The sequence below is a fragment of the Arachis duranensis genome, chromosome 4 (genome assembly GCF_000817695.3).
Source record: "Arachis duranensis cultivar V14167 chromosome 4, aradu.V14167.gnm2.J7QH, whole genome shotgun sequence".
Lineage (NCBI taxonomy): Eukaryota > Viridiplantae > Streptophyta > Magnoliopsida > Fabales > Fabaceae > Arachis > Arachis duranensis.
In genome coordinates, this window is record NC_029775.3 from 98,787,527 (window position 1) to 98,804,036 (window position 16,510).

At 34.1% G+C, this 16,510-nt stretch overlaps 1 long non-coding RNA gene across 2 annotated transcripts; it reads left to right on the forward strand.

Annotated features, from left to right (window-relative positions):
* The first annotated feature begins 14,053 nt into the window (after positions 1-14,053).
* LOC127746788 (uncharacterized) lies at positions 14,054-15,485 on the forward strand. Of its 2 annotated transcripts, none has more exons than XR_008008560.1 (3): positions 14,054-14,330; positions 14,385-14,543; positions 14,798-15,485. It is a non-coding gene; the product is annotated as an uncharacterized LOC127746788 (long non-coding RNA). The 2 variants fall into 2 exon arrangements; XR_008008559.1 differs by having other exon boundaries at positions 14,054-14,276; positions 14,331-14,543; positions 14,798-15,483.
* Positions 15,486-16,510: the final 1,025 nt, after the last annotated feature.

Below are 16,510 nucleotides of genomic sequence, written 5' to 3' on the forward strand. Positions count from 1 at the left end.
GAGAGCAAGAGAACGAAGGGAGAAGTTACGAAGAGGAGCGAAGAAGGAAAACCGTTTCTGATCGTAAATTCAAAATAAAAGGCCACAAGGAAAAACGGGGCAATTAATACCAATTAATGAAGGTGTTAAACCCTCGCACATTCCCAAAGCGCTGATATAAAAGCACGCGCTTTTAGAGAAAAATGTTCCACATTCAAAAAGCTTCTACAAAGGAATCGACAAAATGCTTGAGTTCGGCTTCACTAGAGAAGGACCGAAGTCAAGGACTCGACCTCAAAAAAGAAGACCGAGCTCAAGCAGGGGCACTGTTCATACCCTAGGTCGAGCTGTCCGAGCCAGGATGTTCAGTAGCAAAGCGACCGACCTCTTTAGGTCAAGCGGACCGACTTCTTCGTAAAGAACTCGGCCAAATCGACAGGAAAGCCCAAAGAAGGGCCCAACTCAAGGAATACGACCCCGATCCAAAGGCAACCCAAGCCTATAGAGATAAGGGCGGTTCCATGGAAGATAAGCTGACCTCGACAAAAGATAAGATAAGATAAGATAACTAACTTATCTTATCCAAAGAAGGTCACATCTCACCATTATAAATACACTAGAGCACCCAGGTATAACTCATACTCTGACTCTATTCAATACATGCTTAATACCCTTGCTAACTTAAGCATCGGAGTCCCTTGCAGGTACCCCCCACCCTCCGGAGATGAAGGATCAACACTACCACCAAGTCCAACAAGTCGGACACAACCGCTCCAGCCAGCACAGAAGATCTCGTCCGAGATCGACCTCCAGTTTCAGGTAACCCTCGGAACATAAGATTCTGTCGATATGCAACCCAAATAATCCTTTGACAACCTACAACATAATATAAGCACCAGCAATGATACTATACTTCAGATAATCAAACTCAAAAACCCAACACTTTACACTCCGATAAATATTGTAGTTCTTGATGGCAAGGTGAACGGACTCTTTGCTGTAGAATATATGGCCAACCCTTAGTTTTACGCTCCCATCTATGTTATAGTCGTTACCTCTCCCCTCAGATCAAAAGGCATCGGCTCCAGTTGCATAGCATCTAGGTCCAATGTCGAATAATGGCTTGGAACTTATGCTCTGCTAGATAGTGGTAATGATGGTGGAAATATATGTCGTGAGGATGTAAAAGACAATAGTTAAGTTTCTAGGACAAACTATGTATCGTCATCACTGTCACTATCAGAACCAAATTGGACCTACTCCTCATCTGACTCATACTTTTCCGAAAACAAATCAGCTCCGAGTTTGAGCATTTGGAGACAAGACTGAATTCTTATTGGGGGTTTGGTTCTTCCCACCTAACTAGGTCCTACTGCACAACCTGTTGGGACTACAAGCGAGGAAGAAGAACTACCGCCAACGTCTGTCAACTCAATGCAAAGCTCCATCACTTGTTGAGTCATAATATTTTCATGGCAATCGAACATAGCTCGCATGTGATCATATCTTGTACCAAATATTCCTTATGAAGTCTAGTAAAATGCCACTTCAAGAAAATACTAAATACTGTCAAATTTTTTTCGGATAAAATCCAATAGTATAAACTTCGTCGGTAACTTACGGTAGATTTAGCGACAGAAACTAATTTTTGAGCTATGAATATCTGCAGTTAGTTACCGGCGGATTTTTGTCGATGGTAACTTTGGCACCAAACATTGAGAGTTCACGCCTATTTACCGTCAAATTATCTGACAAAAATCATTTTTTATTTTTAAAAAAATAACCTGGATGATTGTTACCATCGGAGAATTCTACCGTTAAATCCGGCAATAACTGCAAAAATATTTTTTTTCTCTAATCAATTTATAATGGACCCCAATAGTTAATAATTAATATGAATAAAAATAGTTAAGGAATAAAATACTACGAAACTAATTTATCTAAAAACAATAATTTATATATGATATGAAATATCAAATATAGAGAATAAAAATACAAAAGGAATAAAATGCTGCTAAACTAATCAAAACATGGCCTGCTTGTAGTGACACGTCAATCTAATTAAGAAATACATAAGATAGAACTAGGACTAGCATGCACTGTAATGAACCTTATTCAAATTCATCATTTTCTTCCTCTCGTGCATCATCATCTTTTTCCGAGATAATTTTCTGATCATCGAACTTATCTTCTTCTTCTTCTTCATCTCCATTGACCCCCATTTCTTCTTGAATATCGTCAACCTCTAATAGTAGTGTGTCGTCATCTATCCTAAGGTCAATGATGTCATCATCCATAACATTCGACCTAAAGGGTTATTGGATCATCGGTATTAACTACCATTTTCGAAAGAGTTGGATCATCAATTTAGTAAGGTTCCTGACCTTCTGTCCTATTAATTTAGATGTGCTCTGACGTATTTTCTGAACTAATGTGAAAAGTTATTTAGTGATATATCAGGATTTATTTTTTGGAATAACCTATGATACAATATGATAAATAATAAAATTTCAGTGTACCAAAATTTTGATTAGATAAAAATGTTATATCATAATTACTAATTACAATATTTACAAAAACTTAAAAAACTCACCTCAAGTAGGGTGAAACCTGGTCAAAATTAAGCAACACATCAGATATGTGGCATCGATTTTATTTTTTTCTAACCTATATTCTCTACCCGCGCCCATTACAACTCCTTTCGAAACAAATATTGGATGGGTTGGTACACATGACGAGGTTTCTGCCCTCTCATCGATAGGAATAGAAGGAGTGAAATGTGGATGTTTCTTTAGCTAAGAATGCTTCATAGATGCTACCTTTGATCCGAGATCTGTTCTTCACGATGCGCTTGAATGACCCAATCATCTATTCAAAAGGGTACATCCACCTAAATTGGACTGACCCACACGCTCTTGCTTCATATGGTAGGTGGATTGCTAAGTATTTCATAACATCAAAAAATCCTGGTGGGAATATCCTCTCCAACTTACAAAGTATGATGGGGATGTCCTTCTTCATTACTGTGAGATCATTAATGCTAAATTTTGTGGCACATAAATTCCAAAGAACTCACTTATTTTTGTGAGAGGTTTTCAGATGTTGGTAGAAAATTCTTTGAATGCGACAGGAAGCAATGGCTCCATAAAAACATGACAATCATTACTCTTCAATCTAACAAACCTAACCTATGATATATTTGTGCACCTACCCAGGTTAGAGGCGTAACTATCAGGAAGCTTCAATCTCCTAATCCATCTACAAACATGATGTCTCTAATCCTTCGTTAAAGTGAATACCGCCTTTGATTTAGCCCACCAGCCATTCTCAAGTCTCTTCAATCTCAGATCTGACAGCCTGCAAATGTCCACCAAGTCTAACCTTGCCTTATCATTATCCTTTGTACACTCATTATCCATTACCATGTGCATGATGTTATCAAATACATTTTTTTTCAATGTGCATCATGTCAAGACAATGACGAACCAAGTTGTCTTTTCAATAAGGCAACTCTGAAAATATACTCTATTTCGTCCAATTATACTCCCTACCATATCCGGGAGGTCTCAACCCTGCCCTGTTATTGACGATCTTTGGGATTCTACTGACATGCAAACCACTCAACCATATGGGTGCCTCTTCTTGTTCAATTTTATTACTTGTTGTGCCAAAAAGGATGATCAACATCGAGGAACCAAAATGCCTTTGTATTCTCCATACAAATAGGACAGGAAATTTTGCCTTGAGTGTACCAACTCGACTACATCCCATATGCAGGAAAGTCGTTAATGGTCCAAATCAGTGCATCATGCAGTTAGAAGCTTGTGTTCATTGAAATATCATGCATTTCTACACTATCAATCCACAACACCATCAATTCATCTACTAGGGTTGCAAGAAGACAACTATTTTGGCTTTTGGATTGCTTGGACCAGGTATGACATAAGTTATAGGTCCTTCATACACATTTCGAGAGGTAGGCTATAAAGAGTCACCACAACAAGCCAACAAGAGTACGCATTACAAAAATTAGAGTTCGGTGTAAACCCGTCAGAACGCAAAGCTAATCTAACGTTTCTAGGCTTGCGGGCAAATGTAGGATAGACCTTATCAAAGTACTTCCAAGCATCTCTGTATGACCAGTAGGTCATAAAACCATCATCTCTCTTGTTACTATACCAAATCATGTGAGAGGTGGAACTCATTGATACATATAATCGTTTTAGTCTAGGGATTAGGGACAAGTACTGCATCCATTAGTTTGGAATTATCTTTCCCGCCATTTACCAATACGTTCTCTCTCGACCTGAAACCTCAGTGCATCACAAAATCTACAAGCAGTTAGGTATATACCCGCCTTGTATTACAACATACAACCATTCAAACAACAATCGATTTTCACCAAATTTAACCCTTATTTTGAAACTAACTTCTTTGCTTCGTAGTGACTGTGGAGGATGCCAGTAGTCCTGACAGGTACTAATTCGTTGCAATGAATGGCCCATTGATCAAAAAGACTATTGGGTATAATTTGACTCAGACTTAATACTCATCATTCTAACATAGGCAAACAGTTTCAAATGAATGCACCCATTGAACAAAGGTTTTGCAACAGATCCTAATAGATGATAAAATCTCTTTGCCTCCAAGCTAGGCTCTTGCTCAGCATCTTCCATATCGGTAACACCAATTCCATCAAACACCATTTTATTATATCTCTCTTAGTTATCCTCCCAATTTATTTCTTTCATATTTAGTTCTCTAACCACCCAAACTCTAGTTGATCGACCCATAGGTCTACTGGAATTCGAGGCAGACCGATTGATTTCCTGCTCATCCACTTCTCCATGTTCCATCCACATCTAGTACACATCCTTCAACCAACAATATAACTTATTAAAATTTTTAAAAAATTTGCCAAAGTTTCTTCTATAATTAGAATCTCCAACCAAGTCCAATTATCATTTTTTCACAAACCAAACATGTTTCAAACAATTTAAATAAAATTTTGGTAGAAATTCTACTTAATTCAAAGACATCCACCAAATAAATTTATTACTTTTTCACAAATAAAAACAAACACACATTCAATAAAACAATAAATCCTAGTTGTTCTAGTGCGAAACCCCCCCTTATTATTCCATAATTTTTCAGTAAACAAGGATTTCAAGAAGGCACCACTACGCAATGTTCTCCTACTTTCGTCCTAAAACTCTATCCTAAGAAAGTAAGTCCAGTATAAAACTTAAACATTTCATTATACTTAAAGATAGAAAACTAACTTGGAATATCACTACACATACTACAAAAGATGCAAACTCCAATTGATCCCAGAAAAAATAGCACCGTCCTAGTAAAAAAAGATAACTTATTAAATTCACAAGGTAAAATTAATTTAAAAACTAATTTGAAAGGAATAAATATAACTCAACACTACAATTAATTAAAACTTAATTCTAATTTCACCAAATTAACAACTTTTGTACCAAAAGTAAAAGATATAATAACAAACCATAATCTTCCAACAACTCAAGCACTCTTAATTTTACCCTACCTAACCTACCCAAATATTATTTAATCTCTAATTATACTAAATTATCATAACAAATTCTAATCACACAGTTCATTAAACAAATTTAATAAGAAATTTAATAAAATACTTAACAAAATTCTAGACTCGCAAAAAACTCTGAAAAAATAAAACAAATATAGAAAAATTACTTGAGATGACAGTGACGGTGACAAGTTGACTTCCTTCGACGGGAACAAACACCAATAGTGGCAGCGGCGGCGACAGCTCCAGCGATAGTGAGGACGACGTTCAGCGGCATCTTCCAAGTGGTTGCAAGGCATAGCAACAACGACAGCTTCAGAGAGACAGAGAGAAAGAAGAGAGAAAGAGAGTTTGCAAAAGTGAGGGGGAAGGATTTTGTGTTTGAATTTTATCCAAATTTTACCGTTGGATTTACCAGCCAAAAAATCTGACGGTAAATCGTCCATTGTTGCCTATACGCAGTATTTCACTAAACCCACGTTGCCACCAGAAAATTCTGCTGTAATATCTGACGCTAAATGTGGTGCTAATGATAGAAAGTTTTACGACACTAATTACCATCATATTTAGTAACAAAATTACCAATCTGACAGTAACAGTAACGTCTGACGGTATTTAGCATTTTTCTTGTAGTGTGCACCGATAACCAATTTTTTGAACATGCTTAATTCCAAGCATTCTAATGTTGACCAAAATCAAACTTTCAAGCTCTGTCAACAAATGTAACTGCCAAGTATGCATAACAATAGAAGTACTACAAAAAAAATGTGCACCATCTTTGCGTGATATTGTTGGAGTCGGATAAACAACAACTATTATACGCTTGTTAGCCATTTTGGAGGTGTTTTTGAGAAAAGAGAGAAAATACATGAAAGGTGAAAGCTATTGGCGATGGGATATATATAGTATTATCCTGCTATTGGGAGAAAGAAATTCACATGCAATTTTGCAGGAAGCATGTGGCTATAACATTATCCCGTTATTACGCTACAAGCGACTGTGCTATAGTACCATACACTTTTATTATGCTGGCAGTGTCTGCGTTATTGTTTTTTAGTTTACTTTACAGTCAGTGTCTACATCATAATCTGTCTACGAAATAATTATAAAATGTTTAAAATAGTAAAGAATTAAAAAAAAGTAAAAAAATAAATATAATTTTTATTTATTTAAAAAAAAAGCCCATGTAAATATTGACTTTGTTAATGGTGCGGTTGCTTTCTCTCAGTAAGCTGATTTAGCATCAGCTGCTGCAGAATTATTAGCGTAACATTTTGTCTTTTTTCTTGTTCTTTTCTTTTTTTATTTTTTTATTATTTTCTTTTACCTTAAAAACAAAAACAAATAAAGTACTTGTAACGGGATATTTTAATCCAAAAATACATTATCGTTTTAATCTTGTTACTTAATATTTATAATACATTAATGTTATTTTATGTAATTATTATCTATAAATATCAAAATTAGTTGTTCAAACACTACGTAGTGGTATTTTTGTAAGAATAATTTATACCATATATAATAGAAATATAGAAATAGTTAATGTATAATTTTTTTTAAATATTTTTTATTATGTATAATTTATAAAACAATTTCAATTTTCAAAAATTGATGACATATTAGCACATAGCTACATGACCTGTATGCTGCAAGTGCATAGAGTAAAATGGAAGTAGCAGCACTGTAACATAATCACATCAAAGTCAGTTAGAAAGAATAATTAATTTGTTAGTTGGTTAGCTTAGTTTGTTAGACAAATATCTATTTCGGGTAGAATAAGTGGTAGTATAAATAAACACGAATTGTGTACAATTCTTTTTTTATAGTTTGTCACCATATAAATTTAAGAGAATGCTCTCTCACAAACTCTACTCTTCTCCCCACTTCATCTCACTCTTGAACCAAATCACTAACATTTTTTATAGTGCGGTAAGCGTGAAAGTTTCAAGAGTCACTAAAATTTGTGATTGAGAGATGCATTTTGATTCCAGAAGAAAAATTGTCAAAAAATCAGATCAGCATTGAATCCTCAGGTGATGAACTTAGAGACAATGAACTCGTCTAGTGGTGTGAACCAGAATTTTGGCAACGTCGATCTTAACAGATTGTCGTAACTAGTGGCGCAAATCAATACACTGCAGAATGCAGCTTCTCGAGCGAACCCTCAGATAGATCCGCTGAGTCCGTACTATCTCCATCCCAAGAAAAGCCCTGGCGTTCCGCTTATTTCAAAAGTACTAGATCATTAAAACTATCACTCTTGGCCTAAATTTATGTGGTCTGCATTGAAATCCAAGAACAAAGTTTGTTTTATTGATAGACCTGTAATCAAACTTGAAAAGAACGACCCGCGCTTCAGGCGTGGGATCGATGCAATACTTTCATAGTCTCGTGGATTAAACTATCTCTTAATCAAGAAATAGTTCAAAGTGTGCTGTGGAATAAAAATACACTAAAACTGTGGAATGATTTAAAACATAGATTTTATCAAGGTTATGTGTTTAGAATTGCTGAATTGGAGAAAGAACTTTTTACAATCAAACAATATGATATGAGTGTCGCAGTGTACTTCACAAAATTGAAAGAAATTTGAGAGGAATCAGAGAATTTGAGATCAATAAAGCTTGTGCATGTGCTGAAGATTGTAGGTGTGGACTTGGAAATGTGAGAAGATACAAGAAAGACACGTATGTTGCAATATTTTTGCGAGGACTTAACGAACAGTATGGAAGAGTGAGGTTGCAGATAATGTTGATGAGTGATCTTCCAAAAATTGAGAAAGTGTTTTCTCTTATGCTTCAACAAGAAAGGCAATTGCTGAATCCTGAAGTTTTCGTGAATGATACCAAGACCCTGATGAGTGTTGTTGACAGAACAAGTTTCGGCTACTTTCAAGCATTGCCAGCAAGAGGTAGAGGCCGTGCATGGGGCAAAACTGGGGGAGAAGCCATGGAAGTGGCAAGAATTCGGACAAATTGTACTCCTATTGTGGTAAAACTGGTCACCTAGTCGATACTTGCTATAGAAAGCATAGGTTTCCACCACTATCTTTTTATGAAGAGGATGGTGAATGTTCAAATGTTGAGTTTACTACAGAGCAAAAGAAGGCTTTGCTCACACTCTTACACAAAATAGAGCTCAACCAATTCATAGTGTCAATCAAGTTATCAACTTTGCTCAAGGTAATGACATAATCATGACCATTGAGAGATGTCAAGGAGATCCCTGGATCATTGACACATGGGCTACCATTCATATCACACACAACTTAAATCAAGTTCACACATATAAACAAATTAAACCCATTTGAGTTAAACTACCCAATAACTACACCTTAACCTCACATATTGCGGGTACAGTTATATTTTCAGAATCATTATGTCTAACCAATGTACTGTATTTTCCTTCATATGCTTACAATTTAATTTTTGTCTCTCACATAATTAAATACCTAGACTGTCAGTTTGTGATTAACAAATTTGGATGTGAGATTCAAGATTATCAAACACAAATGACAATTGGTAAAACTGAACTACAAAATAGACTATACACTGTAAAAAGCAATAAAGCACAAAAGCATCACTCGCATTGCATTAATTCATCATAGAATGACAAACAAATAAACAAAGATATGACTAAAATTTTAGTAGCAGAATTGTGGCGTTTCAGGTTGGGGCATGTCCCACCTAATAGATTGTATATAATGCAATAATTGTATCCATCCATTGATTCAATGAATAAAGTTGAATTGTCCAAACCTTGTGATGTGTGCCAATATGTAAGGTAAAAATGCCTTCTTTCCCCTCTTTGCTTATCACATTCAAATGAATACTTTGGTATGATTCATTTAGACATATGAGGCCAATGGCCACACCATCAATTGAAGGGCACAAGTACCTCTTAACAGTGGTAGATGATTGTAGTAGACACACTTGGATATACTTTATGAAATTAAAATAAAAAACTACTACAATTATCCCAGAATTTGTTCAATTAGTTAAAATTCAATTTGAAGTAGATGTCAAGATAATAAGAACGGATAATGACAAGGAATTCCAAATAAATAGTTACTATGTGTCTAAAGGAATCATACATCAAACATCATGTGTAGAACCTCCATACCCCAACAAAATAGTATAGTGGAATGCAAGTATCAATACAAATTACAAGTTGCTAGAGCATTTATGTTTCGATCCATGATGTTCACACATGTTCCCGTAAATATATATACCAATAATAATACAACACCACCAGATCATGCATCATTTAATCAAGACATTATCATAAATACACCAAACCATGAAAGGAACATTGCATTAGAGTCATACATGTATAAATCATAGTGCAACACAACCTCATGCATCATCCACTATATTGCCCATTAGAAATCTAGGTTCATCACTTATACCTTACTTTAGAAGATCTAATAGGGAGAGAAGGAGACCTTCACACTTAAATGATTATCTTTTCATGCATACTAGCACTACACCACCGCACCAATCATCTAACAAATATAATATCTCAAACCATGTCTCTTACTCACAGCTATCATCCACACACAAAACTTTCTCCCTAGCAATCTCAGAGTTGCATGAACCTAAGCACTATGATGAGGCCATAGCACATTCCGGTTTGAGGGATGTATTCAAAGCTGAGTTAGATGCACTAGAATTCAATGAAACTTGGACACTAACCACACTCCCAATAGAGAAACATGCTATTTGTAGCACCCTAATGCTCTTAAACTGAGTTAAGCTTTATTTGAATTATATTTAGTAACTGATATTCAAAAACCTTGTGAAATTTTTCTTTTTAAAACAAATATAAAATAATTTATATGTGTAAAAATATTAAATAACTAGTTTTTATTAGAATAGTTACTAGTTGAAATATATAAATAGATCTAGAAATTTTAACATAGAAAAATGGGCGTGCTAAACTATGAAGGCACAACAATGACAAGCTTTACTCATGCCAAATAATCATAACAAGAAACATCATAGTTACATGCAATCACTCAATAAAAATAAAACAAGACACATAGGAAATCCTAATTCTCTTAATTTGTATAACGATGGCTAAAACAATCGCATATTCTTCCCTCTTAAGATAAACGCTTAATGTTTCGTATCTACATTCTTGATAGTTCGCTTCTAATAGTGCACTTGTCTTTTCACCTCAACTGAGCAGTATATTGCTTTGTGCTGCATCCTTCCTAAAGATGGTACAGAGAGAGAGGGGTGAGAAACAAAAGTTTCTCAGTAGTTTATCTATATGGTGTCATCGTATCCATCTCCAGCCACTCCGAGTTTTAAAATAAAAACAGTGATAATGCAATGTTGTTAATTATTATTTTCAAAAATCCTTGTTAGTTGGAGTGGTGTGACTTTTAGATGCTTCTCATTTACTTATGTTATGACATGTGTGATGCATACAAAATGCCTATAGCATAAACATATAAATATAAACTCATAAAATTTGGTATGATGTCCTCATAGGCCATAAAGCAAGGAAAAACAAATAATAAATAAGAGAAAATAGTAACATCACCATAGATAAGTCAAACAGAATAGATCTGAATAAAATAAAGATCTTAAACAATGTCATACATCATACAAAGGAATTTTGGATAAAGGAAGGATCTTTAAATGCAATCATAATCATAAATTAAAAAGGATAAAAGAAGAACAATCATGATCATACTTTTCATTGTACTTTTCATTACTTTTTTTCTCGTAGCTTTTATGGAAGGTATTGAGCTCAAACTTGTATAAAAGGTGGGAGTCCCCTTCCCTTACCGAAGGTTCTTATCCCAAACGTTTTGGCGATCACCTTCCCTTACCGAAGGATCATATCGATATCTTGTTTTTGGGAGTCACCTTCCCTTACCGAAGGATCATTCCCTTAGTTCAATTTACAATCAAGGTTATTTAGACATACACAAGAAAAGAGTTATATCAACAAAGATATCTTATTATATAAAATTGATGGGAGTCCCCTTCCCTTACCGAAGGTTCCCAAAAGTTTGCCGATCACTTTCCCTTACCGAAGGATCATCTCAATTCGATCTCCTTCCCTTACCGAAGGATCATCTCGATTATCTTGTCTTTAGGGGTCACCTTCCCTTATCGAAGGATCATTCCCTCATTTCTTTAATGCACATAAGATTGTTATTATAATGCACAATGTATATGAAGGAAAGAGACATTATATCATGACATGTAATACTAACATCTATATCCCAAAAACATTTAACATATGACATAAAAATTAGCATAAAATCCCCTACCTCGAGTGAAGTTTCGATAGGTTTTTGATGCAAATATATGTGGTTTGTTAGTAAAGAGAGACTTGTTCCATAGCTAGACTTTGTGTATACTAGAATGTTTTGTATAGAAAAAGGGAATAGAATGAGAAAGGAAGGATCAAATAGCTCTTAGGTATGTGCAGATTATGTTAAGAGGCATTTAGCTAAAATCTTCAATCTGAATCGTCACTTTGTGAGTCCTATAATATTTTCTACGTTTGAAATTTGGAAATAGCTATTAGAGACAAATTTATAGAGAATTGAATTAGCTTTACAACGAATCTTAAACTAAGTCAATCAGATAATCACAGCTTGAGATATTCTCAAAATTCGTGTCTCCTAAGAAGATACTAATTCAACCTCACTTATCCTAGTAGATTTTATCTATATTTTCTTTCTATAGGGATATATGATAGTTCCAGCATAAGTAAGTTCAATCAATCCATACATTCAAGCAAACTAAGTAAAGATACAACACAGTTATAATATCATCGTGAGCTTATATAATTTTAAAAGATAAATTCATATAACAGATAATATTATTCATTTCTTTGTGTCTTAAGTTATTAGTCTTCGTGTATCATATTTAAACCACACAACATAATACGAAAATTCAAACAAGCAGTAAAACATAACAAGATACTTAAAAAAAATCTTGTAGCTGGTCATACTAAAGCCTTTACTTTCAATGCCTCATACCCCATGCAGTTTTGCTTCATTCTTTCAACTAGTCTATAATGCGTCTTTTACCTAGGTCTCTTAACTTGAACACTAAATATTTTTACAGACATCCAATTTCAATATCGGCTTAACCTTATCCAAATATCTCTTTTAGGTCATGTCTTCTATGTCAAAAAACAACTTCGTTCACATTTCAACCCAATTTTCTAAATCTGTCACTAGACCATTTAGATATTCTGAATTCTATCCCTTGATAACTTTAAATTTGTACAAAACGTGAAAATATTTTGTACATAACCTTTCAGATAAGTAATAAAAATAATAAAAAATCTAATTTTGATAAATGGGTTACATTTAAACTAATAAATGATAAGTGAAGAAAAAGTAGTATATTTATTGACACTCAAACAAATTCTGACTTATAATATTTTTTTTACATCACTAAAAATATTTATTATTGTCAAATAAAATTCTATAATCATTTAAACAAGTTAAAGAAAATAAATTTATAATAAATTAACATAAATTTAAATATTTACACAATAATTTACGTTAATATTGTTGAATACTAATTGACTTCACAAATTTTAATTTTTTTTCAAAATTCAAAAATCTATTAAAAATAAGATATATAAGTTGTTTGATCTATAATATAAAATAGATAAAAATTAAAAATAGAATTAATAAAAATATAGTTAATAACATTTAAATAATAAAAGTTTTTTTTCTTAAGAATTTAATAACAATATTAAATTTATTATTAATTAGGAGATGATACTAGAAAAAGTTATTAGATAGGATAAGTTATTTGGTTTTGGATTTTGAATTCTTCCTATCTTAAAAGTTTTTAGACAGTACTACTACCAAAAATTTTAAATCTCTCTAAAGATTTGGGATAATCCTAAATTTTGGAGACAACAAACTAATCAAGTTTTCACCAAAATCATATCCTACATGAAAAGATAATGTATAGAATGAGAATCGACTAAACAACTCACTATTTCTATATTATCCTAAGTGAGAATCTGGGTTTATAGCCTAATCTCTAACAAGCAATAAAAAAATCATCAATCATCAAATAACATTCTAGCACTACAACATTTTTGGCCTAAGGTAACCCTTATTCGAAGCAACATTTAACAAAAGTTGCTTTAGATAGGCAAAGACAACATTTTTAACGAGTTGCCTTTGAGTAAGGCAAAGATAACAAAATTTTTGGCCACCCATAAAAAGAGTTGTCTTTGATATCTAAAGCAACAGGTTGTCTTTGATATTTAAAGCAACACTTAAAAAATATTACAATATAAAACATTAAAGACAACATTTTTAAATAAAAATACAACATTTTATAAGGGTTATAAAAAAAAATTGAATAAATAACTTTTATAAAAAGTTGCCTAAAATCATTAGTAGCTAAAAATTTTAGTGGGAAACATTTAATCATATTCCCTCCAAATAATTATTTCCCAATCAAATAACTTAGTAAAAAAAGAAAAGCTACTAGACAACAAGTCATATGTCCGGTGCTTAGTTCCTCACAGCCACCCAACCTTCGAAGAAAAGGGAGAAGCTCTAACTCACGGCGCGACACGAAGGGCAGCAGGTCTCGACCCAGACGGCGCGAGACGAACGGCAGCAGGTCTCGACCCAGACGGCGCGACACGAACGGCAGTAGGTCTCGACCCAGACGGCACGACACGAACGGCAGCAGGTCTCGTTCGCGTACGAGAGCAGGTCTCTGTCGGCGACGGCGCGGTGCTCTCCTCCACAGGCGTCGGCGAGTTGCTCTCCTCCACAGGCGTCGGCGAGGTGCTCTCCTCCACAGGCGTCGGCGAGTTGCTCTCCTCCACAGGCGTCGGCGAGTTGCTCTCCTCCTCCTGTCTCAGCTCTGCGTCGCAGTCACGTTCGAGAAACCCCTCTCCTTCTTCCTCCTCTTCCCCTGTCTCGCCTCCTCCTCTTCGCAAGCTCAGACAACACTGCATGCAGCGATAATCCCCTTCCGCCTCCTCTGCGTATTGCTTGGTAAGAAGCTTCTGATTTTCTGATTTACTATGAATTGGATTTTCTGATTTACTATGAATTGGATTTTCTGAATACTTTGATTTTGAATGAAGATTGGGAATGTTCTGAATTTTACTATGAAAATAGAATTTTTGAATGCATTGAATCTAAATTTTCGCTATGGGAATGTTCTGAATGTACTGAATTTTAGTAATACATAAAGCTGTGATATCATGGATTTCATGTTGATGCTGATTTTACATTGATTCTTGCAGTAAACCCCCAGTTGAAGAGCTGCACCAGTTCTTGGAATTCCAGTTGCCAAAGCTATATGTGAACCCATCAGGTAAACATTTTCCTTCTTGGCCCTGGACATCTTGCTATTTCTTGGCTGTGCCTCTGATCCTAAGAAATCCACATTCATGAGGTTCATTTTCTTACCTTCATGTTGTTTGGTTCCTGAGAAAGTGCTTGAAAAACAACATTTATCAATTTATATATATTTATATATGCTCTGTTTGCTTCATTCATCTATGCTATCTTCATCCTTTATTATTGTTAGGAATTCCGTTGAGCTTCAACTTGTGTTTTTTCCCCCTCCTCCCACCTTATATAATCAGGGAAAAAATCTAAATCAATGTTGTTTCGAAGTAGAATTTCTTACCTAAATGTTTATCAGCATGTTTCTATTTTCTTCACACTTGAGTGCTATCATGTTTTAAAGTTTTGCTTTGGTCCTGTGTTTCCAACGCAATTTCAAATCCCGGTGCTGAGTGAATTGCTATATGAATTGCAAAGCACAAATTCAAATACTAAGGAGAAGACTTTTTGTTGGTAAAATTGAAAATAGATGCCATGAATGTGTTTTTTTCTTTTTTAAGTGAAAATACATATAGGTTTTACATATTTATCACCAGAAATATTTTAACTATTTTGAAAACTTATGTTTGGAGGTGTTATTTAGCAATTAGCAGGGAATTAAAATAAAAAGTATCATAGAAAAATCTGTAATAATTTTCAAAATATCCCTCATGCCATCTGTGCTACTTTTAAACCCTTTTGTTACTAAAGGAAATGAGACTTCATGTCATCTAAACTCCAATCATATGCACTGAATGCTCAGAAAACCATCTTGCAGTAGGAATCCACTACATCTATTATGCTAAATCTGCATTGTTCATTATAATATTCTATGGTTTTTTGCAAACATTTGGCATCTAAATTGTCTTCATGCTTCCACTATTATATTTTTATTGCAGCTTCTATTCTTAAAGCTGTGTTAAGGTACGGAAAGAAGCAATTTGCGGTTGATGAGACCAGGCGTGATAGTTAGAATTGTCCAGTGCCTTCATGCAATGAACCACCAGTATTGAGTACTCGGTATGAACTTTTCCTATTGCTTTTTCTCTTTTTCTTATCTTCGTGAACTTAGATAAAACAATATTGGAAGCATATATCAAGTATAGAGTCATCTTTTGCTTCTTACTTAGATTTTTTTCAACTTCAGGTTGGTAAGAAAGCTTCTTAATTTTACTATGGAATGAATATTCTGAATGCATTGATTGTGAATGAAGAATTGGGACTGTTCTGAATTTTAGTATGTAAATTGAATTTCTGAGTGCATGTCTTTTTGGGGCTTCTCAATAATGTGATTGTAACTCAACTTGCAGGTGGGAAGCATTCTTTTTAATTTTGTCAAAATTTTTATTTTCATTACACTTCTTTATTTATTTTCTTAATTTTAAGTTTTGTAAATTGAGAGAAAGAGATGTTTTTTAGACATTTCATAAAAAAAAAGTGTTTTTTTTTTAAATACAAAGTACATACACTATTAATTTGTTGAAATAAATATTTTTGTCTTTTTAATAAATAGTCAGAACTAGTGTGTTCTCTGCGGGCTATTTTTATAAATCTATTTTATCGTTTAATTTTTTAATGGTTTAATTACTCTATTAGCCCTTATAGTTTCGTGAAATTTTTTATTAAGT